The 23,182-nt window shown below is 36.9% G+C and overlaps 1 protein-coding gene and 1 pseudogene across 15 annotated transcripts in view; both read left to right on the top strand.

Moving 5' to 3' along the window:
• ANKS1B (ankyrin repeat and sterile alpha motif domain containing 1B) overlaps positions 1-23,182 on the top strand; it is a 1,043,873-nt gene that overhangs the window by 478,143 nt on the left and 542,548 nt on the right. The window lies entirely within an intron of this gene.
• On the top strand, positions 7,086-12,482 carry LOC140602944 (regucalcin pseudogene; annotated as a pseudogene).

The following is a 23,182-nucleotide window of genomic DNA, read 5'->3' as shown; positions in this document are numbered from 1 at the left end:
GCAACTAATATTCGATAAAGGAGGAAAGACTATCCATTGGAAGAAAGACAGTCTTTTCAATAAATGGTGCTGGATAAATTGGACATCCACATGCAGAAGAATGAAACTAGACCACTCTCTTTCACCATACACAAAGATAAACTCAAAATGGATGAAAGATCTAAATGTGAGACAAGATTCCATCAAAATCCTAGAGAAGAACACAGGCAACACCCTTTTTGAACTCGGCCATAGTAACTTCTTGCAAGATACATCCACAAAGGCAAAAGAAACAAAAGCAAAAATGAACTATTGGGACTTCATCAAGATAAGAAGCTTTTGCACAGCTAAGGATACAGTCAACAAAACTCAAAGACAACCTACAGAATGGGAGAAGATATTTGCAAATGACATATCAGATAAAGGGCTAGTTTCCAAGATCTATAAAGAACTTATCAAACTCAACACCAAAGAAACAAACAATCCAATCATGAAATGGGCAAAAGACATGAACAGAAATCTCACAGAGGAAGACATAGACATGGCCAACATGCACATGAGAAAATGTTCTGCATCACTTGCCATCAGGGAAATACAAATCAAAACCACAATGAGATACCACCTCACACCAGTGAGAATGGGGAAAATTAACAAGGCAGGAAACAACAAATGTTGGAGAGGATGCGGAGAAAAGGGAACCCTCATACACTGTTGGTGGGAATGTGAACTGGTGGAGCCACTCTGGAAAACTGTGTGGAGTTTCCTCAAACAGTTAAAAATAGACCTGCCCTACGACCCAGCAATTGCACTGTTGGGGATTTACCCCAAAGATACAAATGCAATGAAACGCCAGGACACCTGCACCCCGATGTTTATAGCAGCAATGGCCACGATAGCCAAACTGTGGAAGGAGCCTCGGTGTCCATCGAAAGATGAGTGGATAAAGAAGATGTGGTTTATGTATACAATGGAATATTACTCAGCTATTAGAAATGACAAATACCCACCATTTGCTTCAACGTGGATGGAACTGGAGGGTATCATGCTGAGTGAAGTAAGCCAGTCGGAGAAGGACAAACATTATATGTTCTCATTCATTTGGGGAATATAAATAATAGTGAAAGGGAATATAAGGGAAGGGGGAAGAAATGTGTGGGAAATATCCGAAAGGGAGACAGAACGTAAAGACTGCTAACTCTGGGAAACGAACTAGGGGTGGTGGAAGGGGAGGAGGGCGGGGGGTGGGAGTGAATGGGTGATGGGCACTGGGGGTTATTCTGTATGTTAGTAAATTGAACACCAATAAAAAATAAATTAAAAAAATAAAAATAAAAATAAAAAATAAAAATAAATAAAAATCCTAAAAAAAAAAAAAAAAAAAAAAAGAACCTGTATCCTCTGACAAAACTTTTCCCACTATACTGCAACAAGGATTCCAGGCTTTTCCCATGCATTTAATTATTTATTCAACCAATAAATATTTCTTGAGCATCTATTAGGTGTGAGACATATTACTATACATAGATGATACAGTGGGGAACAAATGGACAAAGTCTGCCCTCACTGAGCTAAGAGTCCATCAGAGAAGGCAAACTTTATACCAGCAATTTCAGTAAATCCTAATGAATGTTGTGTTGAGCACATTTAGGCTCAGGCAAACTGTGTGGCAAGAAGATTTATTCTAACTGAGGCAGTCTGGAATTCCTATAAAGGGGGAGTAATATTTTTGTCAAGACCTAAAATCAAGCAGGAGTTATCTGGACAGACAGGAGATGTTCTTTTTCCAAACAGTGGAAAGTTTGGCAAAGATTAAATGAGAATATGGGATATTCAAGGAACTGAAATTGATCCAGGATAGCAGGATCAGAGAGATGAACAAAAGAATGGCAAGTGGTGACAGAAACAAGGTTGGAGAGGGCTGTACAAACCACCTTAAAGAGCCTGGATTTTATTCCTAGGGTAAAGGGTAGTTTCTGCACTGCATAAAAAGCCTGTCCAGAGGAGGAAATTGGGTCTAAAACCTGACTCTGCTTATCCCAGGGAGGGAATAGTTACTTTATTTTTTTTTTTAACTCCTCACAAAGAGGAGTATAGGTTTGCTGTGGCCATAGCGGGAAACCACCCAAGGTTTTAAGCAGCAGAACAAGATGTGATTTGCATTTTTCCTTGCTCCTTCTAGGTGTGCTGAGGCTTCTCTGAGAGGGGTCAAGACAGGGTAAGTGGGACTTGGCCTAGGTGAGTCGGGGGCAGCTTAGATCAGAGCTGTAGCTCTGGGGAAGAAGAGAAGTGAGAGATGTTTAAGACCTAGAATTGATAGGACTTATGGTTGACTGTGGAAGCTGGAGGGGAAGGGGACAGGAGGAGACAGGGATGCTCACCACAGGAGCCTCCGGTACAATACCTAAGACTTCAGTGTTGAGAAAAAGCTATTGGAATTATTCCATGGTGGGAGGACACCCACGTCAGCTGAAATACGGGACGCAATAAAAGCATTTAAAAGCTCTTTGGGGCCAGGTGGCATGTCATTACACTTAAAGTAATGGTTCTTTTTCTTTCTTTGCTGGAAAAGCTGCATCCCTTTGATACTTTCATTTACTTCCTAGGCTGTTGTGTATTTCCACTTGGCTAAATTTGTTCTACAGGGACATTAGTTGTTACCTGACTTTAGTTTTAATTTGAAAGGGCGGGGGGAGGACTGTAATTATGAAGACTGGGCACCTGATTCATTTCCTTGGGTGGCATCATGATTCACTCTCATTAAAGTAGTTTTGCTGTGCAATGTCTGATTCCTTATCGGTTCTGAATTTTCTCTGCCCTGTATGAACAATAAGATAAGTTTCTCTCATGGGTCATTCAGTGCTCTTCATCTCTACTATGAGTCAGATGTTTTGCATTTCAAAACATTATCCTGCCTACAATTTCCCTCTTTATAAATTATGCAGAACACTTCTACCAACAACAGATTCTCATTTACTGACTTTTTAGATTTGTATCTTATAAAACATGTTCTAGTTGTTTTGCTCTAACTTAGTGAGAAATTTTATGGTCAACAGTAAGGTACCATTCAGCAGTAAGGTACCATTCTATTTGTTTTATCATCATTGTCTAAATATCAAGGTGCTTCATTAGATAAAGATACAAGCATCTGTAAGTAAACTCAAATACTGATGATTAAGTCATGTGAAAATCCTTGCCTTGATCCTGTGTCTGCATCTAGTTACAGATTTCCTCCCTTTCACACTCAGCCTCTCAGAGTTGTCTATGCTTCCTGGACTTGCTTTCTTATCTCTTGGTGACTCCTCAAAAACTACTCCACCATCCCACTGAAATCTGTTAGGTCCCCTCAGGATGGTCTCTTTCTAAATATCATGGACAAAGCCTTTATCTTACTTGACCAATCTGCTGCACTTAGCTTGTGAAACATTGTCTGCATATGGCTCTGTGACACCGCACTTTCTTGGTTGTCCTTCTACTGCTCTGGCCTCCATCTTGGTCTCCCTTTGTGAGTACCCCATGTGTGCCCACTCATACAAGGTTGCTATTCTTCAGGGTTCTAGATGAGTTTCTCTTCCCTTTCTCTGCAAACTGCTTCTGGATGATCTCAGCCACTTACATGGCTTTATTTTTCAATCATATGCTGATGTTGCTCATAGTTTTATCTCCAGCCCAAACTTGAGTTCAAAAACTTCTAAATTCATCTTTCTCCTTGATCTCTGCACTTAGACAGTCCACAGACACTTGAAAGTCAACATGTCTCTGTTAAGTTTCCCAGGGCTGCCACAAAACAGTATCACAAACTTGGTGGCTTGAAACAATAGAACTTTATTTTCTCAGGTTCTGAATCCTACAGGTTTGAAATCAAGTTGTCAGCAGGGTCATGCTACCTCTGAAGGTTCTCAGGAAGATCCTTTCTTTCCTTGGCAGGTTCCGGGTGTTGTTTGGCTTATGGCAGCCTGACTCCAGTCTGTCCTCATCTCCTCATGCCTTCCCTGTGTTGCTATGCCTTTTCCTCTTGTAAACATACCAGTCATTGGATGGGGGAACCCACCCTAAGTGTCTTTATTTGTTTTGTTTTGTATCATAAGCTTCATGATTATAGAGATTATGCTTTTCCACTGTAATCTCCATCACCTAGTACAGTGTCAGTAAATGAATTTTTGCCTAATGTTTATTTAAGAGTAGGATGAAGGAAAGAAGTAAAGCAATTAATCAACAAGAAGTAGGGGTGCCTGAGTGGCTCAGTTGTTTAAGCATCTGCCTTCTGCTCAAGTCATGATCCCAGGGTCCTGGGATCAAGCCTAGCATTGAGCCCCACTTCGAGCCCTTCATCAGGCTTCCTGCTCAGTGGGGAGTCTGCTTCTCCCTCTCCCAGCTCCTGCTCTCTCTTGTTCTCTCTCTCTTTCTCTCAAATACATAAATCAATTAATTAAAAACAAACAAGAACTAATCCAAAAAATGATAAGCAAGCCAAAGTAAGTTTAGGTGTGAATTTTTAAAATATGGCCAAATGTAATTTTTTCTAGTCAATGTACTAACAATACATTTAAGAATTAATCAAACCTGGGGTGCCTGAGTGGCTTAGTTGCATGTTTGACTTCAGCTGGGGTCATGATCCCAGCCCCCTGCTCAGTGAAAGCCTGCTTCTCCCTCTTCCTCTTCCTGCCACTCCCCTTGCTTGTGTTCTCTCTCTTTCTCTCTGTCAAAATAAAAAAAATAAATAAATAAAAATAAAAATAAAGAGTCAAACCTTATTTTAAGCTCATTCAAAACTTTCTTCTATATTCTAGCAAAAATCCTGTGGTTCCCACAGATGCTAGAAAATACAATTTTATTTCCCACTGCCTATTTTTATAACTGGATCCTTTCACTCTTCTTTATTAATGAAAGAGTATCACAGGATGTGATATTGTTTCCTAAATATTTCTTAAACACATCTCCAAAAAGGACAAAGTTAAGCAATCACTAGCAATCTAATTACAAAAAAAAAGGAAAATTAAAAGAAAGAAAAAAAACCTTTATATTCTAACAAAATGTCTCCAGATGTCAGCCTGAAAGAATGAAAGCACCATTTGTAATTTATATCTTCTTACTTTTAAAACATTTAGGCGTCCTTACATATATCTGGTATTAGCCCTGACTATTTAGGCAACCAAGAGGTTAAAAATATAAAAATAAATTTTCTCCCATGGGAGAATCTGTGGTAGACCCCTGTGCTTGTAATTATTGAAAATGCCCTAGGTTCAACTAAATCAGACTAAGTTGTATAGGTATTGATGAGAAGTAAAACGGGAAGTGCCTCACTCTCCCTCAGCATTCATTATGTAGGCAAATAAGGATTGCTCTAGGGAGTTAATTGTATTCCTTACAAGAAGGCAAGTCCTTAAAAGAAATTATTTCTTGGTATTTTGCTCTACTTTGCTTTAGTGCTACTTAATGGTATTAAATTCACACAACTTTCAGAACACATAATTATAATATTCACTAATTAAACAGAAAAAGTCAACCAAATTAGATTTAGTTAGGAAAATGTCTTGGCATAACCCAGTGGGTCTGCTTAGATTTATTGTCACTAAATTATCCCAAGTAGACATTAGCATTCACAGCTTAGTATTTATTATTCTTCTTCTATTTTTACTTCATTTTGACAAATTCAAGGCAGAGGATTCTAGGTTTACTGCATTGTATGGGGGCCTCTAGGTACTTATGTAACTACTTCTAAGGCCTTATGTAGCAATTTTCTTCACTCAACAGGATTCATTTATGAATTCTGAGTAATTTTAGAGTAATTAAAACAGTGTCCTTCATTTTAGCAACAAAAGTTATCATTTTCAATTAGATTTTTATAGGCAAATAATCACCATTATTACTAAGAAGTGTTCTACATATTTTAGATATATTAACTCATTTAATCCTTAAAACAGTAGTATCTAGGTACGTACTATTGTCACCTGTGATTTACAGATGGGGAACTAAACCACGGAGCCTTTAATTGACTTGCCTACATGTATTTGGCTAGAAGAGAGTGGAACAGGAAATTGCTTCCATACTTTCTGACTCAGGGTCTGTGCTCTTAATCACTATGTTATCCTGCCTATCAGTAATCTTATTATATCATGTTTGAATATACTTTAAAAATACACACCACTTTTGCTAATTATAATTGTTATTAATTTGTATAAACTTGATCCCTTATTTCGGAGTTCTTGAGACTATAACTAAATCTAAAGAAACAACTTTTCTTTCTGATTTCCCCCAATGCTGGCAGTATCTGAGTATATTTAGGAAGGAAGGAACTGCTAGTTAAACTTCTTTTTCCTTTATTCAGCCAGTATTTATAAAGCACTTATTTTTTTTAATTTGTTTATTTATTCATGAGAGACAAATGGAGAGGCAGAGACACAGGCAGAAGGAGGAACAGGCTCCCTGCAGAGAGCCAGATGTGGGACTCGATCCTGGACCACAGGATCATGCCCTGAGCTGAATGCAGACATTCACCCAGGCATCCCTATGGAATACTCCTTTTGCTTTGGTCACTGTTAGGCACTGGGATACAGACATAAAAGTCTTAGTTCTTAACTAAAAGGAATTCAAAGCCCAACAAGTTTTGCTTAATAGAGAGATAAAACAATATATTTCAGCTTGTTGCTTACAGATTGAAGGGAAGGAATGTCTGGTACTTTAAAGAAAGAGATAAGATAATATGGTACCTCTGATGAAATGCCATTGCTTCTATCCATCTCTCTACATTGCATATACCATCTTGATGATGTGCCTTTTGCTTAGAGATATCCCAATAGATTGTCACCAAGTAGACCCTAGAACTGACTCAGGTAGTTATATGTCATGCACCATGTAGGGATTTTTCCCATGTATTAACTTGCTTAATTTATTTCAAATGCTAATTCTCTCTTATAGGTATTATCAACAATTAGTACATGGGGAAACAAAAAAATTAAGTAACTTTCTGTGGTCCGTGGTAATAAATGATAATAAAAAAGAGGATTCAAACTTATTTTGACTTGAAATTTAGAGCTCCTATAGCAGACAGCTAATTTTTTTTTTTTTTACTCTTATGTACAGGCCCAAATAAAACTGTGTAATGAAGGTCCAGAATCTACAAGTGCATTCTCTTATTAAAAAAAAACAAAAAAACAAAAAAAACGAAGGGCACCTGGGTTGCTTCGTCATTTGGCATCTGACTCGATTTCTGCTGAGGTCATGATCTCAGAGTCATGAGATGGAGTCCCACATCAGGCTCCCACTGGGTGTGGAGCCTGTTTGAAATTCTCTCTCTCCCTCTGCCCCTCCCGCTGCTCATGCACTCTCTCTCACTCTCTCTCTCTCTCAAATAAATCTTTTTAAAAATGAAATTAAACTTAAAATCTTTAATTTAGAATAAATGTTTCCATTGTTATATAAGAAATCACCCCAAACTTTACTAGGTTAAAACTATGGAAATTATTATATTATAGTTTCAGGACAGGCTTCTCTGGTTGGTATTGTTTCAGAGCTCTTATGCAGTTGCAGTTATATGGTAACTGGTACTAAAACAGTGCGGGGCTGAAGAAGCTAGAAACTGGCCATGTAACTCTCTTTTAGGTAGTCCCTGAGCTTCTCCATGACATCTCCCTGTATAGACTAGCTTGAGTTCCCTTAAGGCATGTTAGTCCCAGGGCAGTTGGACTATGTACATGGCAATGCAGAGTTCCATTGCTAGTGTTCCAGATGCAAGTGGAGGTAATATTTTCTTTTTGACTTAATCTCAGAAGTCATCTGAGATCTCTCCCGCCATACTCTATTGGTTACAAGTGAGCTACAAATCTACCCAGATTTAGTGGGAGGGGAATTAGATTCTACTTTATGATGGGAGAATGGCAAGATTCTAGATGAACATGTGAGGTAGAGGATAATAGCTATGGCTATCTCTATAAAATACAATCTTCCACAGTCTACCCTCTAACTCAACAATTCACACCCTTCTCACAGGTAAAATATGCTCAACTCTTCCTAAAATCCCTCAAAAGTTGCATACCATTTAGCATTAGTCTCAGGTTGAGGTTCATCATCTAAATTAGGTCTAGATAGAGTTGACTCTCCTTAAGTAAGATATCTTAAACAAAGCACTTACAGTACCATTCCTCTTGGTCAGAAGTCTTGTGAACTAAAGAGACAGATTATCTGCCACCCACATGTCTATAATATAATGGTCAGATATGCGTGGATTAACCACAGTAGACACTTCCATTTTAAAAAGATGGAAAGGTCATCAGTTTGTAGAAATTCTGAATTCCAGCCAGATTCATGTTGCCTGTTCTGTGAATAGGGCTTAGGTCTGCTCTCTGAGAGTTGTTCTGATGGCTTTTGGCTCTGCCCTCTGAGTCATTCTTTTTTATAAGTGATCTCTGTATAAAAATAAATAATCTTCTCAGTTTGATTCTTGCCCATACTAGTTCTAGGGTCCAAAGACTTTCTTAAATTTTGCACTGTCCCTATTCCTTTTATTTTTAAAATGACAATGGATATCTGAAAATAAATACAGTTTTACTTCCACGAGACTGTGGTCAATCTCAGATACTTGTAGAAACACAAAGGGAAAATGTCAGTGGCAATCTACTTTATTGACCACTAAAGCTTATTAGTTTACTAGTTAGAATAACTATGCAATACCAGCAGAGAAATATGTCCTTTTTAAAAGTTAAAAGTTATATTTTCAAGGTTGGTCTTTAAGGAATCTCAGAATTATTATGGCACTTTAAGAGAAGATGAGTTTTCTGTCAAACACATGAGAGTAGACTTTTCTGATTGTTTTAAAAGCTGTCCATAAAAAGAAATGAAGCAGGTGTTTTAAAACTTACTCTTTTATGAAAATGTCATAATGCTCATACTATAACCTTCTGTGATTTTTAAAAATCAGTATTTAATCAACATGCTAATAGTATTTCAAATAAAAAATTACTTGTTGTAAATATTTTTTCAATTGTGATCAGTCCTAATAAGCTTTATTATAGAAAAATTGATTTAGTTTGCCCAGGATTTTCTTGGTTTCAAACTGAAAATTCTGTGTTCTAGGAATGTCATCCCAACCACAGGTCACTTAAACACATATTGCCATAAATACACAAATACAAAACCAAACCAAAAATAAGACTATGAATATGACTCATAAATTTTCAAATTTAAGTCAAAGGGGGAGGAATTAGATTAATTATATTGATTATAAGAGTATGATGTTTGTAAAAAGTCTCTTTAAAAGAAAAAAATTCAGGAGTGCCTGGGTGGCTCAGTCAGTTAAATGTCAGTCTTCAACTCAGGTAATGATCCCAGGGTCCTGGGGTTGAGCTCCATGTTAGGCTCCCTGCTCAGTGTGGAGCTTCCTTCTCTCCCTCTTTCTCTGCTGCTCCCCCTGCTTTTGCTCTGTTTGTCTGTCAAATAAATAAATAAAAGCTTTGAAAAAAAGAAAAGAAAAAAATTCAGTGCTGCTTAACAATATTTTGATATAATAATAATCAAAAATTACCTTAATAATAAAGATATTTCTGTAAAAATTCTTCATAGTCAAATATACTTAGAAGATAATTTTGGGAAATAACTGGTCATTTGTAGACTTTGTGCAATTAGGTTATTTTATTGAACTCACCTGTTTTTACTAGGGTGAGTAAAGTAATATAAAATTCTGAAAGGGGAGGAAATGTAAATAAAGATGATAATACATAAATAGATACATAGGCACAAATTATACACATATTGTTGTTAAAACAGTGTTCTCAAACTTTAATGTGTATACAAGTCACTTGAGTATCTTGTTAAAAAATATTCTGACTTATTTGTTCTGGGCTGGGGCCTGAAACCACATTTATAACAAGCTTCTGGGTGACACTGATAATGATGGTCCATAGTTCACATTTCAAGTAGCAAGATAATTAGAAGCCAGGGATATTAATAACCTAATTATTTAACCTAGAAGACATGGGTAAATTTCTATAAACATACAATCTTCCAAAATGAATTCAGGAAGAAATAGAAAATTAGGACAGACCAATGACTAGTAATGAATTTGAGTTGGTAATCAAAAAAACTCCCAATAAACAAGAGTCCAGGACCAGATGGCTTCACAAGTGAATTCTATCAAACATTTAAAAAAGAGTTAATACTGGAGCACCTGGGGGTTCAGTTGGTTAGGCATCCAACTTTTGATTTCAGCTTACATCATGATCTCAGGGTTGAGAGGATGGAGCCTTGGCGACAAGCTCTGTGCTGGCTGAGGAGCCTGCTTAGGATTCTGTCTCTCCCTCTCCCCCTCTTCCCTGCTGTCCATGTGCTCTCTCCCTCAAGACAGAAAGAGGAAAGAAAGAAGAAGAAAGAAAGAAAGAAAGAAAGAAAGAAAGAAAGAAAGAAAGAAAGAAAGAAAGAAAGAAAGAAAGAAGAGAAAGAAGAGAAAGAAAGAAGAAACAAAGAAACAAAGAAAGAAAGAAAGAAAGAATTCAAGCCAGCTCTCTGAGGGTCACTAGTACCAAGATCTTCCCATGACAATGTCTTCCATTAAGATTGAGTATGTTTTCCCAGAGAACTGCCAGTGCCTTGTCTCCAGTGTGGAAGAAGGCATCCACCTCTCTGATCTTTGTAGATATTTCTGCAAAAAAGGTTTGCCAGTAGGATTTGCTCAGCAAGTGAGTGCAGCAAGTGACCATGGATTCCCCCATCAGCTCTGTGACCCTTCACCAGGCAGGAGGTTATGTTGCCACCATTGGAACAAAGTTCTGTGCTTTGAACTGGGAAGATCAGTTAACAGTTGTCCTGGCCACAGTAGATAAGAGAAAAACAATCAGTTCAATGATGGGAAGCTGGATCCCACTGGGAGATACTTTGCTGGCACCATGCTTGAGGAAATGATGCCAGCAGTTCTGGAGCAACACCAGGGGTTCCTGTACTCCCTTTTTCTGACCACCACGCAGTAGAGCACTTTGACCAGGTAGACATCTACAGTGATTTGGATTGGTCCCTGGATCACAAAATCATCTATTACATTGACAGCCATTGACTATGGCCTGCAAACAGGAAAGCTCTCCAACTGCAGACATGCTTACAAGCTGGAGAAAGAACAAATTCCAGATGGAATGTGTATTGATGCTGAGGGGGAGCTCTGGGTTGCCTGTTACAATGGAGGAAGAGTGATTCTTTTAGATCCTAAGACAGGGAAAAGACTTCAAACTGTGAAGTTGCCTGTTCATAAAACAACTTCATGCTGCTTCAGAGGGAAGGACTAGTCTAAAATGTGTGTGACCTGTGTCCAAGGTTGAATTGACCTAAAGGGTCTTCTGCAACAGCCTGAAGCTGGTGGAGTTTTCAAGATAACTGGCCTAGGGGTCAAAGGAGTTCCTCCCTAGCCCTATGCAGGATGAGTGGCCTTCTTTCCTACTAGAGGAACTTTTGAAGGCATGTAGAAAATTCTAGAAATGAAATTTCAATCTAGTTGCAAAAAATTAAAGAAATATTAAGAGGGTTACATTTTTATTTACAACTTTTAAAAGGTAGAGCATATAAGTAAGGGGTGGCAGGTAGTTTTGATAATATACTACAAGGCCTTCTGCAAAGGTGTTATAGAAGCTGGTTGTCAACCAGCTTACTAGAAGGGGAGAGATAGGGACCATATCTGTTCTGCATTCCATGCTTATTACACATAAAGCTTCAAATACCCTAATAAATGAGTGGTGAAAAAATAATTTAAAAAATTTAAAAGTTAATACCCATTCTTCTAAAACTACTCCAAAAATAGAATAGGAAGGAAAACTTCCAAGTGCATTTCTGTGAGGCCAGCATTATTCTGATACCAAAATCAGATAAACACTATAAAAAAGAAAACTACAGGCCAGTATCTCTGATGAACATAGATGCACAAATCATCAACAAATTTGGTTTTGGCAAACCAAATTCACCAATACCTTAAAAAAAATCATTCACCAAAATCAAGTAGAATTTCTTCCAGTGATGCAAGGGTGGTTCAGTATTTGCAAATCAATCAGTGTGATGCATCACATAAAAAGAGGAAAGATAAAAACCATATGATCACCCTAACAATGCAGAGAAAGCATTTGACAAAGTAAAACATCCATTTATGATGAAAAACTTTCAACAAAGCGGATTTAGAGAGAACATACCTCAACATAATAAGGCCATATACAAAAAACTCACAGCTAATATTATCCTCAATGGTGAAAACCTGAGAGCTTTTCCTCTAAGATCAGGAACAAGACAAGGGTGTTCACTCTCAGTATTTTTATGCAACATAGTACTGGAAATCCCAGCTGCAGCAATCTGACATGAAAAAGTGATAAAAGGCATCCAAATTGATAAGGAAGAAGTAAAACTGAATATTAAAGAGGATCCTCTGAATGGAGAGAGACCGCAAAAGTAACAAAGACCAGAAAGGAACAGAAACAATCTATAGGAACAGCAATGTTACAGGTAATACAATGGCACTAACTTCATATCTTTCAATAATTACTCTGAATGCAAATGGATTAAGTGCTCCAATCAAAAGACAATAGGGTATCAGAACGGATAAAAAACAAGACCCATCAATATGCTGCTTACAAGAGACTAATTTTAGACCCAAAGGCATCTTCAGATTGAATGTGAGGAGGTGAAGAACCATTTTTCATTACAATCAAAAGAAAGCTGGAGTACCCAGGCTTATATAAGAAAAATTAGATTTTAAACCAAAGACTATTATAAGATATGAAGAACATTATATCATAATAAAAGGGTCTATCCAACAAGATCTAACAATTGTAAATATTTATGTCCCTAATGTTGGAGCAGCCAAATATATAAACCAATTAATAACAAAATTTTAAAATACAATAATACAATAATAGTAGGAGACATTAATACCCTACTCATAATAGTGGACAGATCATCTGAGCAGAAGGAGAAACAAGAAATACGTGTTTTGAATGACACACTGGACCAGCTGGATTTCACAGATATGTTTAGAGCATTTCATCCTAAAGCAGCAAAATACACATATTTGTCCAATGCCATGGAATATTCTTCAGAATAGATCACATACTAGGTCACAAATAAGGTCTCAACTGATATAAAAAGACTGAGATTATACCATGCATATTTTTAGACCACAATGCTTTAAAGCTTGAAGTCAACTACGAGAAAAAATTTGGAAGGACCACAAACACATGGAAGTTAAAGTGCATCCTACTAAAGAATGAATGGGTCAGCCAAGAAATTAAAGAATTTAAAAAAATACATGGAAGCAAATGATAATGAAACATGACAGTTCAGAACCTTTGGAATGCAGCAAAGGTGGTCCTCAGAGGCAAGTATATAGCAATATAGGCCTTTCTCAAGAAACAAGAAAAGTCTCAAATATGCAACCTAACATTACACCTAAAGGAACTGGAAAAAGAACAGCAAATAGAGCCTAAATCCAGCAGGAGAAAAGAAATAATAAAGATTAGAGCAGAAATCAATGACATAGAAAAATTAAAAAAAAAAAAAAACAGAATGGATCAACGAAACTAGGACCTGGTTCTTTGAAGAATTAAAAAGATCAATAAACCATTAACCAGACTTCTCAAAAAGAAAAGATAAAGGACCCAAATTAATAAAATGAATGAAAGAGGAGAGATCACAACCAACACCAAAGAAATACAAATATGAGAGAATATTATGAGCAACTATATGCCAACAGATTAAGCAATCTAGAAGAAATGGATGCATTCCTAGAAACTCATAAACTATCAAAACTGAATCAGGAAGAAATAGAAAACCTGAACAGACCCATAACCAGCAAGGAAATGGAAGCAATCATCAAAAATCTCCCAACTAACAAGAGGCCAGGGCCAGATGGCTTCCCAGGGGAATTCTACCAAATATTTAAAGAAGAATTAATACCTATTCTTCTGAAACTGTTTCAAAAAATAGAAGTGGAAGGAAAACTTCCAAACTCTTTCTATGAGGCCAGCATTACCTTGATCCCAAGACCCCACCAAAAAGAAGAATTACAGATCAATATCCCTGATGATCATGGATGCCAAAATTCTCACCAAGATGTAGCCAGTAGGATCCAAGAGTACATGAAAAGGATTATTCACCATGAACAAGTAGGATTCATTCTTGGGCTGCAAGGAAGTTCAACATCAGCAAATCAATCAATGTGACACATCACATTAATAAAAGAAAGGACAAGAACCATATGGTCTTTGCAATAGATGCAGAAAAAGAATTTGACAGGGATGCCTGGGTAGCTCAGCAGTTCAGCATCTGCCTTCACCTCCGGGCGTGATCCTGGGTCTGGGGATTGTGTCCCCACATCAGGCTCCCCACAGGGAATCTGCTTCTCCCTCTATGTCTCTGTCTCTCTCTATGTCTTTCATGAATAAATAAATAAAATCTTTATTAAAAAAAGAAAAAGCATTTGACAAAATGCAGCATCTTTTCTTGATAAAAACTCTCTGCAGTGTAGGGACAGAGGGAATATATCTCAGTATCATAAGAGCCATGTATGAAAAACCCACAGCAAATATTATCCTCGATGGAGAAAAACTTTGAGCTTTTTCCCTGAGATCAAGAACACAACAGGGATGTCCGCTCTCACCACTGTTATTCAATATAGTACTGGAAGTTCTAGTCCCAGCAATCAGACAACAAAAAGAAACAAAATCCATCCAAATTAGCAAAGAAGAAGTCAAACATTCATAATCGGCAGGTGATGTGATACTGTATGTAGAAAACCCAAAATTCTCCACCAGAAAATTGCTAGAACTTTTTACATGAATTCAGCAAAGTCGTAGGAAATAAAACTAATGCAAAAAGTCAGCTGCATTTCTACACTCTAACAATGAGGCAGAAGAAAGAGAATTTATGGGATTGATCCCATTTACAATTACACTAAAAATCATAACATACCTAGGAATAAACCTAACCAAAGAAGTTTATTTCACTCATGAAAGAAATTGAAGAAGACACAAAGAAATGGAAAATGTTCCATGCTCATGGATTGGAAGATTAATTATTATAAATAAATATAAATAAAATATTGTTAAAATGTCTATGCTACCCAAAGCAATCTACACATTCAATGCAATCCCTATCAAAATACCATCAATATTTTTTGCAGAGCTAGAACAAACAATCCAAAAATTTGTGTGGAACCAGAAAAGACCCTGAATACCCAAAAGAATGTTGAAAAAAGAAAAAGCCGGAGGCATCACTTCAAGCTATATTACAAAGCTGTAATCATCAAGACAGTGTGGTACTGGCACAAAACAGACACACAGATTAATGGAACAGAATAGAGAACCCAGAAATGGACCCTCAATCCTATGGCCAACTGATCTTCGACAAGGCAGGAAAGAGTATCTAATAGAAAAAAGACAGTCTGTTCAACAAATGGTGTTGGGAAAATTGGACAGCCACATGTAGAAAAATGAACCTGGACCATTTTCTTATACCATACACAAAAATAGACTCAAAATGGATGAAATACCTAAAGGTGAGACAGGAACCCATCAAAATCCTGGAGGAAAACACAGGTAGCAACTTCTGTGACCTTGGCCTCAACAACTTCTTAGTAGACATGTCTCCAAAGGCAAGGGAAACAAAAGCAAAAATGAACTACTGGGATTTCATCAAGATAAAAGGCTTTTGCACAGCAAAGGAAACAGTCAGCAAAACTAAAAGTCAACCTAGGAATAGGAGAAGATATTTACAAATGTCTTAATAGATAAAGGGCTAGTAATCAAAGTAGCAGAAAACCAATAATCTGATTAAAATGAGCAGAGGACTTGAATAGACATTTTTCCAAAGAAGACATACAGATGACAGACACATGAAAAGATATTCCACATCGCTAATCATCAGCGAAATGCCAAACTCACAATGATATATCACTTCATACCAGTCACAATGGGTAGTATCAAAAAGATAAGAAAAAACAAGTGTTGACAAGGATGTGGAGAAAAGAGAATTCTTGTGCACTGTTGGTGGAGATGTAAATTGATGCAGCCACAATGGAAAAAATTATGGAAGCTCTTCAAAAAGTTAAAAATAGAAGTATGTGATCCAGTAATTCCACCATTGAGTATTTACCCAAAGAAAAGAAAATGCTAATTCAAAAAAGTATCTGCACCCTTCCTTCTGTTTACTGCAGCATTATTTCCAAGATATGGAGGCAGCCCCATTGTCCATCAATAGATGAGTGTATAAAGAAGATGTGATGCACACACAGATATGCACACACACACACACACAGGAATATTACTCAGCCATAAAAAATAATGAGATCTTACCATTTGCTACAACATGGATGCACCTAGAGGGTAAATACTGTATGTCAATTATATTTTAATCTTTTTAAAAAAAGAATGATATCACAGAGAACAATGACCAGATGCTTTAACCATTTGACACTTCAGCTAATTGAAAGGTTAAATATTACTAAATTGTACACCGGAAACTAATGTGACATTGTGGGTCCACTATAATAAAATTTTTTAAAAGTTAAAGATATATGTGCAGGTTGTATATGTGAGGTGAAGGATGTCCTAGATTAAATGAACAGGTAAACTTTTTTTTTCATCAAAACAATCAATGTGTCCATGATTTAATCACCAACCTGGACCTGGAGTGGATATAGGAATGTGTTTTCTGGACAAACTCTCCAATTAACTAGCTGTGTGCCTTCTTTAAAGCTTTTGCAACTTCATTTTTTAATTTGCCAAATTGAGAGGAGATGTCACCAAGAATTGTTTGTTGAATATCTTCTAAAAGGCATCGTTGTGTAATTTAGTGCTTTGGTCTAAAACAATTTTGATCCTGGCACAATTCACAGTAGGAGAGTAACATATTGCTTGAACCATGCAATTTACTTTGGTAAAGAATATCCCTACGATTACTCACTGTGGTCTGAAGTGTCAGGTGACTTCTTTCTGAGAGGCCCTATTATTGGTATCCTTGCAACTACACAGCAATAATCAGCATTCCTCTTCTCAGCAGAATCTTCTAACAAAATATTTAAACTTCTCAGATCTTAATCATTTCCACAGCCCTCCAAATAAAAGCACAATCTGAACATCCCCAAAGTGAACTTGGAATTAAAAAGGGTACACAACGACCCCTTCAGAATAGTCATTTGTTTGTGATTAACAGGTGTACTCACCTGAGTGTGCACCAGAATCCAGGAGGAAAGTACATAAAAATTCCAGATGTTTGAACTTTATGGTGAGGGATTTAAATCACATTTTAAATGTCATTCTACTGGGGATTCTTTTTTTCACAGCCTCAAAGGTTGGCATGGAATTGTTTTTTCATGTGTTAAGTTCTGATGTCTGTGGTCATAATTGAGTCATTAAAGAGAGGATTTTCTATTGACCAAAACACTGAAGTTCAGAAGTTTATTTTTATACAGCAAGTGGTTTGACAATTCATGGATTCATCTGTCATGTCTCTAATTCTGTGGTTGAGAGCATTTAAAATGTACGTGTATGAAATTTCTTCATTTAATTTTTGTTTTTGGTTGTACTTCTTAGATTAGTTCCATGTGACAACGTTCTACCTTCTATTTCTTCATTTTCTTGGTGTCTTTCACCACTAACACCTAAGGACTTAGAGAAAGAGGGAGGATGTCAAGGTTTTCTTCTTAGGTTATATAACTCTTAGTTTTCTCTCTCCTAGCTATGCTTTTTCCTCCATAGCCATATATGGAAAGCAACATTATTCCAGTCATTTCTCTGGAAATGGTTTCTTTCTTTTATTCATTCATTCATTCATTCATTCATTCATTCATTCATTCGTAGGCTGGGCATGGAGCACAATGCAGGGCTTAAACCCATAACCCTGAGATCAAGACCTGAGATGAGATCAAAAGTCACTTAACCAACTGAGCCACCCAGGCATTCCCAATGAAATGGTTTCAAGTTCAAAGAGTTAACTACAAAGGAAGTTGTCTGTGTCCTATTTAGGAATTAATTGTATTTAGTGCTTAGTTTACTTATACTGGAGTCTTACTTGATTATACCTTTATAAAAACAACACAATTCAAAATGTGATTCATCATTATCTTGCAGATTTGAGTCAGAGAATTTGCATTTAGGATTAGGAATTAGGATACAGTTACTATTAATGAAAATGATTATTTTTTATTGAGTTTTTACTATGGGTGAATCACCAAGTTAAGTGCATTGCCTTATCTCTCCAAAAATCCTAGGAGGTGTCCATATTACAATCAACATTTCACAAATATGGAAAATAAGTAATTTCCCAGGTCAACAGTGAATGAGTAGCAGACCTCAGGGTGGAGTTCAGGTTCATCAGGTTCTATAACCAGTCCTTAACCACAATGAGATGCACCAGTGGTTCTCATTAGAGTTGATTTTGTCCTCTCCCTTAAGGGAACATTTGGCAACTGGGGGAGTTGCTACTGGCATCTGGTGGGTACAGGACCAGGGATCCTGAAAAACATCCTATCATGCACAAGACAGCCACTCATAGCAAAGAATTATCTAGCTCCCAAAGTCAGTAGTGCCAACGTTGAGAAACCCTAATATACACAAACACTTTTCTAGGTCAACTAATAGATTATCCTGAAGCTTTGACTTTGTTTACCATGTAGCATTCAAGGTAAAACCTATCTACATTTATAGGCCCCAGGTGAATTTGAATTCTTTAACTCTGGCAAACAGAGTATATTCCATTGTGAAGTAGCTGTCTTTATTATTTGACAACAGAAAATATACTCTTAAATATTTACAAACATATGAGCTGCTATTTAATCAAGGACAAGAACCTAAGTCAAATTTGTATTAAATTTACATTCAAAACCCATAAAGAAACAAAACTGAAAATAACAAAAAGACAAAGAAGGTAGGTTAATTTAGATCTTTAAAGATGACATTAGGAAAGTTTCCATTGTTCTACTTTTTTTCAACTAGAAAATTGGTTAAACCCTTCTGCCATTGATTTATATATTTTCCAAGATGATTATGTAAATCATATGATCAGTTCTAGATATTCCAACATATTTCTTAACAGCACATTCTAGTCTAGATCAGAATTACTTGAACGGAAAAAAGGAACTGGCAGCATAATGTAAACCCAAACACCTCACTAAGCATACTGTTAGTACAGCTGGCATATGACTTTCTCAAAGAAGGAAGCAGAGCCCTGATTTACATTCTGGCTTCGTTTTCTTATCTCAAGGTGGACTAGAGGTCTACTTCATTTCTGGACAAAGTCTTTCTCTACTATTTTACAGAAAGTCCCCATTCTTTAATCTAGTCCCCTCTTTATCAAAGTTAACTTTTCTTTCTACCTTCTCCAAATCACTAAAGAGAATTAGTTCCTTGGTCTGAATGTATCAGAGTTGTAACATTGTAAGCAACAGGCATCAGTAGGATAAAAAAAAACAAGGCTTCAGAAAGAACTGTAACTATGGGGCACCTGGCTGGCTCAGTGGGTTAAGATCTGCCTTCAGCTCAGGTCGTGATCTCAAGGTCCTGGGATGGAGCCCTGCAACAGGCTCCCTGCTCCATGGGGGAGCCTGCTTCTCCCTCTGCCTCTCCACCTGTCTGCTGGCTTGTGCTCTCTCTGTTGAATAAATAAATAAAATCTTAAAAAAAAAAAACTGTAACTAGAGCAAAAAGGGATATCTAGGGAGCAGACACTGATGAGAAAGTTTCTTCAAAATACCATTGTTGAAACAGATCAGCTTGAAAAAAATCTTCCTTCTCTGTGCCCTTCAATTAAAGATTCACATCCCTTGAAGAATCTGATCTGCCTGGGTTGAGCCAAATTTTTATTCTTTGCCAGGGGAGGACAGGGCACTATAATTGAGACCCTTATGTATCTCCTAGGGAAAGGATAGTTTCTTGGCGAAAAATCATGATGTTGTTACTAGATGAGGAAGGACTCTAGTCAAGCAAAAATAGTAACTGTCTATTCTACTGGCATTCCTATTCTCCTCTCCCAATTATCTCGAAACTGAAAAATATATTTCTTCATTTTCCAGTTTTCATACTACAGTTTCTTGATGCTCCTACCAATCCTTTCCTATCACATAGTGATATATACCTGCCCTTCCCTCATATTACCCCGTGGTTCCTCCTTTTTCCTCACTAGTGAGAAAGCCTAGAACCACCTCCTCTGTGGAATCCAAGGATGGAAATTGGGTATATGTAAAACTTACAAAATAAGGGTGAAACTATAGCTGAAATTTAATAATTGTCTTTCTAGATATTTGAGAAGCTGTTTTTCACACCATGTTTCATGGTACATCAAACTTCTACATCTAGAAGGATTATATTTGGTTTTAATATAGACCTTCACTGTGATACCCATGACTGATTCCAGTATCACCCAGAAATTAGAGAATTAAAGCAGGAAAAAGAGTGCATCCCAGAGCAATATAAAAGGCACACATCATGAGGGAATGCAGACATTTAAATATTCTACTGAGACATTATCCCTAACTTCAAAATAACCACCAAAATGAAAAAACTAAAGGAAGTTGGGGGCACCTGGGTGGTTCAGTGGTTGAGCATCTGCCTTCCTTAGGTCGTAATCCTGGGGTCCCAGGATTGAGTCCCACATCAGGCTCCTTGCAGGGAGCCTGCTTCTCCCTCTGCCTGTGTCTCTGCCTCTCTCTCTGTGCCTTTCATGAATGAATAAATAAAGTCTTTAAAAAAAAAAAAAAAGAAAAAGAAAAAAGCTAAAGGAAGCAATAGTGCACCTGTAACCCTGGCCATGGTACCAAAGTAGATGAAAAAGCCAAGAAAACCTGACACTGTACTTCTGCAGTAACATTTTATGAAGAGCCAGAAATTGTCGTATATAAAGCTAATATGTGCGAATGTTGTATATGCATGTATAGAACTAGGGGAGGAGATAGGGAAGAAAACTAATAGGTAGCAATTATTCCATGTATGATAAAATACTATTTAACAACCTTGTTTAAGGTTTGAAATGATGGAAAAACATATTGTAAAATACCATTTACAAAGAAAGAAATTTCAAAAAGCAGGGATAATGAAACATTTTCTCTATATAAACATCTTCTTCCCTGAAATCACAAACAGCAGCAGCATATTCTGACTAATTACAACAAAATCATAAGGAACACAGCATGATAAGACCCCTAAGTGGTATCAGTATGGTGCAAGTTGATTTTAAATCCTGGAGTTCTATGTAATTCAGGTTTTATTCATACTTGGGCCATCAATTTTAAAGGAATAATCCTGAGTTAATTTGGGTCATTTGCTAATGTGCTGAATGTTTTTAGCACTGTGGAGTATTTTACCAAATGATAAAGCATTATTAAGATGCTACTTAATAAGAATTTATGGTTATTCTATCTTGGTGGAATTTACCTTTGCATTATCAGTGGAAATGGGAAAATTTTTTTTCAAAGAAATGCTTGTTTCCTTAATAGTGAGGGCTAATATTTTCAAGCACTAGTTTAGCAGCAACGATCTGTTCTTTACACGTAGAACATAACTAAAGAATTTGGAGGGTCCTTACAGATGAAAAAGCATACCAAGTGGGTATTTATTTACTTAAATAGACTAGTAACTAATTTATTTGTTCCATAATCCTTGCCTTTGAAAAAACACCCCTTCTCATGAATCCTATCTCCTAAATTGTGAATTTACAGGGATCTCTAAGACTCAGGGACTAGGAAACATTTAGTCCTGCTCTCCCCTATTCATCAGTCTATTACCAAGACTCCAGAACTTCCTGTGAGCCCAATCTTGTGATGAAATGTAGAAACAACATACACTACAATATGTTTCCATGAACACATATGGTGCCAGACAAAGACAACTAAGTTAAATCCTGGAAAACAATCCAAAGCCCTACATAACTAAAAGGTAAAGTAGGACAGACAGGCTCCAAATGCCATACCAAGCCAGCTACTCTAGAAAAGAAGCCGGGGTAATTTCACCAAGAACAACTTCATCCACCTTCAGACTTTCCCTGGGATCCCAAACCAGAAGCCAGATTGTAAAACATGAAGATGGTAGAGAATCTTGAAGCCCAGTTCATTCTTGTCACTTAAACAGAAACTTCCCTTTCACCTGAACTTCAATAGTGTGCATCTAAGTGGTTTTTTAAGTCTCTTCTTCAGGCTTAGAATTATTTTCCAATACTTATCTTATTTCAACACACAATTTCCCCCAAGATTCTGATAGATTATGGTCATTTTAAAAAGGCACCAAAATGTCATGAGGCCGTGATATCTTACCTACTGTTCTAGAGGTAATTAAATTCTAGACGTGAAATTTTCAATCAAAGTAATATTTCCTCTTCACCCTGAAACTAGTGATGAGGCCAGCTACTAATTAACAAACCATTATCTCTTACCCAGAGGGGGGAAAAACTATCTGAGACTAGGAAAGTGAAGGGTGACTATATAATTTTAAAGGAACTCATTTGCCTGGCTTTTAAAGAGATTCTCAAAACTTAGCTTGATTTATGGTCCTTCCTAGGTTTCTCTCTAGCTCATTTATACCCTTTGTTTAAATCTCAGCCTAAATCCCTCTTGTGGGTCTCCCCGATGACAGTGGCTCCTCTTTGGATTTCTCAGCGTTGTCCCTATCACTGAGTTCCATAAAACCTGCCAACATCATCACTCACTGCTACCTATTTTTGTAAGTCCTTACCAGATGCTCTAGGTCTATCTGGATATCTATCTAATCAGCTTCATGGTCGGCACCAACAGCCTCAGTGCCGAATCTAGTGCCACCCTAGCATCTCATACCATCAGCTGTCTCAGACTAAGTGATGCTTTGTGCCTCCTTAAATAGTCTAAGGATAGAATAATCATGCCCCACTAACCGCCTACTTGTTTGAGCCTTCTTTATGTTCAGCCATATCTCATCCAATATTTGTACAATGTTTTGGGCCATATTTTTTATTACAAAATTTTTTAAAACAGAAAAGCTAAAAAAAAATAGTGCAATGAACATATGGCCACCATCCAACAACCTATATTCAACAGTTAACATTTGCCATATTTGCTTTGTCTATCTGTCTCTCATCTATCTATATCTATATTGCTGAATCATTTGAAAATAAATTTCAGAGATAATGTTGCCACTAAATATTTCAGCATGCATACAAGAGAGAGGAATTTTCCTACATAACCACAATACTATTTAACACATAAGATAATTCGTAATGATTTATTAAT

Source organism: Canis lupus, chromosome 13 (genome assembly GCF_048164855.1).
Source record: "Canis lupus baileyi chromosome 13, mCanLup2.hap1, whole genome shotgun sequence".
NCBI lineage: Eukaryota > Metazoa > Chordata > Mammalia > Carnivora > Canidae > Canis > Canis lupus.
This window is presented reverse-complemented; position numbering and strand designations above follow the sequence as displayed.